The following is a 10,228-nucleotide window of genomic DNA, read 5'->3' on the forward strand; positions in this document are numbered from 1 at the left end:
CGCTCGAAGTCAGACGGACACATTTTTTCTGATAATCAGTGTGTTTTCCGTATTGCCCAAACATGTATTTTTATTCGAGCGAGGGTGAGGTCTGGCTTGTTTCGGCAGTCGGCATCGTGTCGCCAGACGCACTTCCTTAGATACACTGTGCGGGCTTTTGCTGCGTCAACGCCCCCTGCACTGAGTCGACGCCCCCTGGACTAAGTGGCGCAGGCCTGGACTGTGCCAAGCAGCCGATGCAGTCTAAACTCTGCCGGTGCAGTTCATGTGTCAATTAGCAGCCTGGACTGTGTCAACGCAGCCGATGCAGTCTAAACTGCGCCGGTGCAGTTCACGTGTCAATCACGTGACATAATGAAGCAGCACATGCACCGACACGTGGTTTGCTCTGTGAGCCCGGCGCATGCGTCAACGCATCGGTGTCGCTGGACCCATCACTAGGGTCCACCACCACCTTGCTACGTGACAGAATGACCCGACCACCTGTACCCCGCAGGTAGTGATGGCGGGATGAAGCCCCGTGAATGTATCAAGTCTTTTGGGCCAATTGCTTCGCCAAACAGCTGATCAGTCGAGGCCTCATTTAATAGCTCATTTAGTAGTGCTGACATCTGCTGGTCATTTGATGTAACGCATATGTTATGTGGTTAACAGGCAACAAACCAGTAAATCTGTGCACAAAATAATGGAAGTTTTGTCCATTAAATATTGTCTGTATATTTGTCAGTTGTATGTTCAGTTACTTGATGTGCCTGTGTAACTGGGACACACATTGGATAGAGGGAATGGTGTATTTTATTGATTTTGGTTAAGGAGTAAAATCCTTTTGACTGTGTTGGGGCTCAGTCAATTCCTTTTTTTGGATATGATTTCCCCTGCCTTTGAGAAAACCCTCTCGCAGTGTTGGGAGATATCTGTTCGAAATGCTCCCAAACTGGTGAAGTCCTTCGCTTTTTGGGTGGCTCCGCCTCCATTCTCAAGCAGTTGAAGTAGCGCAGCAATGATCCAAGACTCACGTCAGACGGTCATGCGGGGGACTCTTTCTGGGTTTTCCGCGCCTATTTATGGAGCGCGAATCACGATGTGAGTCAGTCATGTGATCGCTGAAAACGGGGCCTCGTTTGCCTTCGGTCACGTGATATGAGGAAAAACGAGACGGGCCTCGATACGGGCTCCATTTAACCACGCCCCCTTCGCGACTCCAGTTCCATTTGTAACATCGCTACCCGCAGGTACAAAGGACTGGTCCACCATGTGCCTGGCAGAACACGTCTGCGGCCGACACCCTTTTCCCCTTCAAGCAGCGCGGGTGATGCGGCTGTCCCATGTTTTCGTCTTGTCAAGCCGTGTCTACGGTGGGCCGGGCCCCGTCCGCGTCCACGTTGAGCCGAGGCTCGTCACGTGTCTGTTCGAACTGAGTCACATTCACGTCCACGATGAGCCGTGCCACGTCCATGCCCACGTCAGGTCGAGCCCCTGTTCACGTCCGGCTGTCCCATCTCCCCTGTTACGTCGAGCTCCGTCCACATCAGGCCACGCCCAGCCAAAGGGTTGCCATCGCTTTTGTTCCTGTTCCCTGGCGAGGCGAAGGTCGCCGTCACTTTTGCTCCTGTTCTCCGGCGAGGCGAAGCTTCACCGTCGCTTTCGTTCCTGTTCTCCGTAGAGGCAAAGGTCACTGTCACTTTTAGTTCCCGTTCCCCGGCGAGGCAAGCCTTTTGGACAACTTTGGGATGTCTGGGTCCCTTGAGTGAGGGGTACTGTCATGTTTTGGTTTGTGACCAACAGGTGGCACTGTGGGGCTTTTCCCTGCAGCGGCACACCTGTTGGCTGTTAGGTAATTTGTTCTATAAAAGGACTCCCGCCCGAACACTCATTGTCGGGTCATTGGTGCTCTTTGCTGCTGTCATGTTTGTTCTGGTCATGTTTCTGTTGTTGATAGTTTTTTGCTTCAGTCAATGTTTTGTTTGATACTTTGGACTGTTTGTTTAGGATTTAGTTTTCTGTGTTTTATCAATACACCCTGCTCCTCCCTCCTGCCTGCTTTCTGGGGTCCACCAACACCTTGCTACGTGACAGGACATTCATTAAGCTATTCAGTATTGATACAAACTCTTCTTTAAAATTGCAAAGGTAAAAGAAAAAAAATCCAAAATAAAAGTTGTACTGCAACCAGCTCGTGCTCTTCTATGTGTGTTATTTAAGAAATAACATAATAATGATGAAGCTGTTGATTTTTAATACAGTAGTTCGTTTTCTTGTCGCGAGTTGCTCTATTTTATGACGGTCCCTGGGCAATGTCATCGCGTCAGCTCTTCATAAGAAACAACGTCAAATTCTTCGCTCCGACTACGAGTAGGCGTGTAAAAATTTCATCACAAAGACGATTGTAGCTCATTGGCGACATCACTGTGATTTTACGGAAATATGTTTATGTTTTCATAATAATTAGTTGTTACGTTATTGGACCAACAACTCCGAATGTGCTAATCCGTTGCGAACTTTACCGGACTATGTTGACAACATAGAAGAAATGACTATTGTCGTGGCCACGGCGCCTTTGCTAATTTGTTGTGTTTGCGCCCAGCAACAAGCAGTAATTTAATGATTATCAGTAAAATACATGAACAATGAACTACAAACCCTCGAAAAAAATGATCGCTGCAAATCCTCGAATATTTTTAAGTTTTTTCGGTTAATAGCTGCTATCCATCGCCTTCTGTCTTCATCAGCAGGTATGTGATAAAAAGACACCCTTGTCTGTTAGTACACCCGACCGCACATTAAGATATGATCATTTTAGCAGATAATTGATTATACAGGGTCAGGCAAAGTGATTTGACACATTTGTAGGTTAAATAAAAGGCAAATAAAGTAAAGAAACAAAAATGTGTTTTTATTTTTCGAAAAGTACATATAATGCCATTCTGTTTCAAAAATTAAATGGAGTTCTGGCGGTGCGAGGTGAAGATCGTGTTTTGAGCTCGTACGGGATCATGTATACCAAGATTGAAGTGCAAACGGAACGCTCGTTGTGATAAACGTTTCCACAATTATGTGGTTGAGAGGAAAGAGATTTCATCTGTGCTGTATGTTGCACATAGAGCATAGTTGACAATAAAGTTGACTTGACTTGAAAGCGCGATGCTCACCAGTCCAATTCATGTCAGCAACTGAAAAAGAAATAGAAAAAACAAGGGCATTATAAAGAAACAAAGCAAAATCGCATATATGAAAAAAATGGCATTATTACTACTACTACAGTACTACTTTTCAAAAATAAAAACACTTTTTTGTTTCTTTAATTACCGGTAATTTGCCTTTTATTTAACCTACAAATGTTCAGATCATTTTGCCTGACCCTATATAAGTACACCAGTGCTTCTGAACCCTCTTCGAGGTACCGAACCCAACCAGTTAAAAAGCACATTCACCGAACCCTTATTGCGTGGGGAAAAAAAATATATCTATATATCTATATACAGTATATATATACAGTGGGGCAAATAAGTATTTAGTCAACCACCAATTGTTCTCCTACTTGAAAAGATTGGAGAGGCCTGTAATTGTCAACATGGGTAAAGCTCAACCATGAGAGACAGAATGTGGGGAAAAAAACTCAGAAAATTACATTGTTTGATTTTTAAAGAATTTATTTGCAAACATGTTACGTTGCTCTATAAATACACCAGAAACAAATCAACAAGCGCGCTGCAGTTGTCTGTTTTGCCAGCCACGGCAGCGCGAGACACCGAAAACGGATATTTAAAGAGTTTATGAATGGAAAGTTTACTTTTAAAAAGTTGCCAGATTGCTCCACTGACTAGACCAAAGTTAACTGTTCTTCTCTCTCTCTGTATCATACAGGTATACGATGTATGCCACTGACGTGATTGTAACTTGTTTGGAACTATTTTGTGTGGAAGGTTACAGTGTTCTGTGTCCATATAAATAAGGGGTGTTCACACGGCACACATTTGCTCCGGCGCTGCACCGATGTATTTTGTTGCGATATATTTTGCACCGCAGCAAATTGTGTGGAGCGTTCACACGTACAAAGCCGCTGAGCGTGTCTGCACCGGCACAGCGTCGGTGCAGCCCCACTTGCGTTCACACGGCAGTTTCTGCAGCGGAGCAAAATGACAGAAAACAAATGAGCTGTCGTGTTGGTTCTTTTTAAAACGTATAGACAACTCAAGCGACTACTGGACAGGCACGTCCTTCTCCTTCTCGGTCTCCGTGCCTTCTGCTCGAGAGTGACCGCCCCCGAAAACGGAAATCAACGATGACTTCAATGACACTCAGAAAAGCAAATACGTAATGCGCCAAACAGAAAATGAAGAGAGGAAATCACAAAATAAATTATATGGGGGGCGGGGGGTTGTGGACACACAACAAAGGAACAAACTACACAAACAACTCCGAGACAGTCCAGTCTCCTACAAAAGGAAAGATGTTACCAGCCAAGTCTTGTGTCATTATTAAACAAACATATGACGGAAGTCCGACAGAGCGCGAAAGCAACGTATTCTCGCCGTACGTAAACTCTTCACAAGCATTTGCTCTGGAGCAAATTTAACCCAGTTGCGTTCACACGTGCAAATTTACATCGGTGCTGCTTCACTAACAAGCATTTGCTCTGGAGCAAATTTTTAAACCACCTCCCTGAGGTGGATCAAATTTGGTCCGGTGTAAGCTGTTTTCCGGGGCTACGCCGGAGCTAATTTGCACGTGTGAACGCTCTACTGGGGCAGCCCCGGCGTAGCACCGGACCAAATCTTGCCGTGTGAACACCCCTATAGAGCGGGTGGAGCTTCTCTGTGTTCGTCTGACAGTGACAGTGCGCTGCAGTGGTAGCGACCTAGCGAAAATAAAATGTCTCCAGTGTTGTCATCGAACCAAGTGTAGTCATCCGAAATGAAGTCTACACAAAACCGTAGAGAGACTTCCGCGCAAGAAGGACCAACACAATCAACATAGCCTGACTGTGTTAGGGGGAGTGAAACCCCCCTCTTTCAGAATGGTTTGCCCCAGCAGCACGGGGAAGTGCGTGCGCTTGTTTGTACGGCCGGCAGTTTTGAATACAGCGGCACATAACGAACACTGGTGTCCAGTGTCTCGTTATTCTTCAACAAACATACAGAAACAGACGGTTGTGTTCAAAGCAAACTTGAGAAAAACGAAGTATGCAACCATGGTTTAAATCCACTATAGGCTGAGTACTAGTTTACCTTAGATGTGCACTTTATAATGTTATATTGCTCTGTTTTGATTTCATAAAAAAAGCTGTTAAAGCAGCTGTTGTGTGACAAAATATTTTTTTCACTGTTGTTGATGGACAGTAATGTGTGAGAGATTATGTGTGAATAACTGCTCCAAGTGAAAAATGTTCATGTAAAATTGAAAATCGAAATTGTTATTTCAGTAAATATTTGCATTTGGCACATAGAAAACTGATTCATGATTCCATGTTGATGAGAGCATTAAAATGGGGAAAAATAGGACAAGGAAATTCAGAAATGATAAAAAATGTGTGAGTAATCACGATTAATTTTTTAGTTCATTTGAGTTAATTATGACAGTTGCATTTTTAATTAGATTAAATATTTTAATCGTTTGACAGCGCCAATATATATATATATATATATATATATATATATATATATATATATATATACATATAATGTGTGTGTGTATTTTACAAATTGAACATATATATAAAAAAACGCATTTATTAAAAACAGAAAAAAGTAAAACATTTCACGAGATAAGTATATATATATATATATATATATATATATATATATATATATATATATATATATATATATTTTAAATTGTACAACATACTATCAAGAGGCGCACGTTGACTACTCAGCGAACTACATTTCCCACAGCACTGATTGGGCAGCAGGTGAGGTTTAAAGACAGAGAGGGAAATGTCATTACGAGTGAGGAAAGTGTGTTGAGGAGATGGAAAGAATACTTCGAGGAGTTGTTAAATGAGGAAAACAATAGGGAACGTATGAATGAAGAGCCAGAGAGGATTAAGAAGAAGGTCGATCAGGTTAGAAAGGATTAAGTCAGGAAAGCATTAAGATGAAGAGTGGTAAGGTGGTTGGTCCAGATGACATACCAGTGGAGGTACGGAAGTGCTTAGGGGAGGTGTCGGTTGATTTTCTGACTAGGTTGTTTAATAGAATATTAGACACAAACAAGATTCCTGATGAGTGGAGGAAGAGTGTCCTTGTACCAATTTATAAGAAGGGAGATGTACAGAGTTGTAGCAACTACAGGGGGATAAAGTTGATGAGCCATACGTTGAAGGTTTGAAAAAGAGTAGTTGAAGCCAGGTTGAGACAGGAAGTGGAGATTTGTGAACAGCAGCATGGTTTCATGCCAAGGAAGAGCACCACAGATGCAATATTTGCCCTGAGGATGCTGATGGAGAAGTACAGGGAAGGTAGGAAGGAGCTGCACTGTGTATTTGTAGATTTAGAGAAGGCTTGTGACAGGGTGCCAAGAGAGGAATTGTGGTTCTGTATGAGGAAGTCAGGGGTTGCAGAGAAGTACGTTAGGTTGGTTCAGGACATGTATGAGAATAGTACAACAGTGTTGAGGTGTGCAGTTGGACGGACAGAAGACTTCAAGGTGGAGGGAGGACTGCATCAAGGATCGGCCCTGAGCCCCTTCTTGTTTGCTATGGTGATGGATAGATTGACAGATGAGGTCAGACAGGAGTCGCCCTGGACTATGATGTTTGCAGATGACATTGTGATCTGTAGTCAGAGTAGGCAGCAGCTACAAGAAAACCTAGAAAGGTGGAGGTTTGCACGAGAGGTAAGTCGTAGTAAGACAGAATACATGTGCATAAATGAAAGGGAGACCAGTGGAACGGTGAAGTTACAGGGATCAGAGGTGAGAAGGTACAGTAATTTAAGTACCTAGGATCAACAGGGCAGAGCAGTGGAGACTGTGGAAGAGTAGTGAAGAATAGAGTGCAGGCAGGATGGAACCGCTGGAGAAAAGTGTCAGGAGTGATTTGTGATAGAAGGGTGTCAGCTAAGGTGAAGGGAAAAGTTTACAGAACAGTGGTGAGACCAGCCATGATGTACGGTCTAGAGACACTAGCAATTGGCAAAAGACAGGAGGCAGAGTTAGAGGTGGCTGAGTTAAAGATAATGAGATTCTCCTTAGGAGTGACAAGGATGGACAGGATCAGAAATGAGGTCATCAATGAGGTCATCAGAGGGACAACTCAGACAGGAAAGTTTGGAGAAAAAGTTAGAGAGGCCAGACTGAGATGGTTTGGACATGTACAGAGGAGGGACAGTGGATACATTGGTAGGAGAATGTTAGAGAGGTTTCTAGGTTGCCCAGCCTTCATTCTCGCCATGATCTTATCTTTCAGGTCAGTTGTTGCCTTACTCAGCATTTCATTCATTGGGGCTGGCCTCCCAATCTCATCATCTGTATTCATTGGGGCTTGCCTCCCAATCTCTGGTATGACCTCCTCCTCTGATCTGGCAGCCTGGGGCCCTTCACCATGGAATCTGCGTTGTACCTCATCAATCTCAAGTTGTGACAGCAATTGCCGTTTGTGGATGTTGGAACACTGAGCTACTCGTTGTTTCATGGTCAGCCGTGACTGTGGGTATCGTAGTCACCATTCAGCCCACATTTTCTGCATGTAACCCCTCTGACTAGGGTTGCTTGAGTAGTAGCATTCCAACAGAGCCATGTTATCGCATCTCGCCCATCTACGCTTTGTTCCAGTCGCCCGTTTTCATCAAGGTGCTCTGGTTCCCCAGCACCCGACGCAGACCTAGTTTGGCCGGGCGACGTCTGAGCCGGCATGTCATTCGTTTTATTGTCTCATCATTGTATGAGGTAGGCATTAGCGTGAAGGGTCTTGCCCAAGGACCCACACTGGATGGTGTTATGTGCTCATTTTTGCCCCAAGCAGGATTCGAACCCCCGTACGCCAAACCGGTGGTTTACCAACTGAGCTATCCAGCCGCACTGTATATGTGTGTGTGTGTGTGTGTGTGTGTGTGTGTGTGTGTGTGTGTGTGTGTGTGTGTGTGTGTGTGTGTGTGTGTGTGTGTGTGCGTGTGTGTGTGTGTGTGTGTGTGTGTATATATATATATATATATACACACAAGAGCTGTCAAACGATTAAAATATTTAATCTAATTAAAAATGCAACTGTCATAATTAACTCAAATTCACTAAAAATTAATCGTGATTACTCATGCATTTTTTATCGTTTCTGAATTTCCTTTTATATTTTTTGTCCTATTTTCCCCATTTTAATGCTCTCATCAACATGGAATCATGAATCAGTTTTCTATGTGCAAAATGCAAATATTTACTGAAATAACAATTTTGATTTTCAATTTTACATGAACATTTTTCACTTGGAGCAGTTATTCACACATAATCTCTCACACAATATTACCGTCCATCAACAACAGTGAAAAAAATATTTTGTCACACAACAGCTGCTTTAACAGCTCTTTCTATGGAATCAAAACAGAGGAATATAACATTATAAAGTTCACATCTAGGGTAAACTAGTACTCAGCCTATAGTGGATTTAAGCCATGGTTGCATACTTCATTTTTATCAAGTTTGCTTTGAACACAGCAGTCAGGCTATATTGATTTTGTTGGTCCTTCTTGCGCGGAAGTCTCTTACGGTTTTGTGTAGACATCATTTCGGATGACGACACTTGGTTCGATGACAACACTGGAGATGTTTTATTTTCGCTAGGTCGCTACCACTGCAGCGCACCATCACTGTCAGACGAACACAGAGAAGCTCCACCCGCTCTATTTATATGGACACGGAACACGGTAACCTTCCATACAAAATAGTTCCAAACAAGTAACAATTACGTCAGTGGCATACATCGTATTCGACAGGCTGCCTGCTCTTTATTCACCAGACGCTCATCAACCTAGTCTATTATTTCTCTCCCGAAACAGTGTCTTCTCCCGCTTGGTCTACCTTAGCCTTCTCCGCTACGTACAATCTCTGTACACAGCTTGTAATGGAGGCTCTCGCTGGCAATCCGTAGTGGAGTCGTTAGATGCAATGCGAATGATTTCAGCTTGAGTCAAGCTGTGGACAATGTTGACAGGCTTGCATGCAGTAGCCATACATTTAGCTATGGCTTCAGCAAATTTGTTCTTCGTCGTGTCATCCATTTTCTTCGCTTTGAAATGATCCATAGGTGTCTGTCTGAGACGAGGGGGCGGGGTACTCACATCAGCTGTGTGCTTGGCCATTAAGTGGTATTTCAGACTTGACGTGCTATGATGATAGCTCAGTTTACGACTGCAAAACATCCAGGTAATTTTGGTCTTGTCAGTGGAACAATGTGGCAACTTTTTAAAAGTAAACTTTCCATTCATAAACTCTGTAATATCCGTTTTCGGTGTCTCGCGCTGCCGTGGCTGGCAAAACAAACGTGTGTGGACCTGTGCAGCGTGCTTGTTGTTTTGTTTCTGGTTTATTTATAGAGCAACGTAACATCTGCTGTGACGTGTGCCGCATTCATCTCGCGAGAAAAAAATGAATCCCGTTAAAATTCATTTCAATTAATGCCAATAAAAATGCGCTAAACTGACAGCTCTAATATATATATACAGTATATATATATATATATATATATATATACACACGTGTGTGTATATATGTATTTATGCATGAATGAATGTATGTGTTTATGTATTTATTTATACCCTGCTCTTGGCATCAACTTCCATCCATTATAAAATCCTCTTTACTCTCTAGGGTTGCAGGTGCAGTGGTCTTCAGGGGGCATGGATTTTGAAGATCGATGATAAAAATTGTCAATGATTTAAACTATAAAATCATAAATTAACATATCAATCAGTAAAAAAAAAAAGGAACTGACATAATACATACTTAGATTGTACCCATTGGATCATTATTTATTTAATGGCCAAGATACTTTATCACCAATTTTATTTTACACTACTTTTTTTCTTTTTTGCATTTTATAGACGTATTTATTTAATTTCTGGAACTTTTATTTAATTGCTTTATTGACTGTTTAAATTGTTGAATAAGATCACACTAGCGGAACCTTTATTTTAAACTCTGCTTTCATGCAGAAGTCTAACTGAACACTTTGTCAATAAAGTTTTATTTGCCACGAAACGGCGCGTTCGGAAATAAACTCTGACATTGCGAGTGTTTG

The sequence above is a fragment of the Hippocampus guttulatus genome, chromosome 10, assembly GCF_054856545.1.
Source record: "Hippocampus guttulatus isolate MCC_2025c chromosome 10, RoL_Hgut_1.0, whole genome shotgun sequence".
NCBI classification, from domain to species: Eukaryota; Metazoa; Chordata; class Actinopteri; order Syngnathiformes; family Syngnathidae; genus Hippocampus; species Hippocampus guttulatus.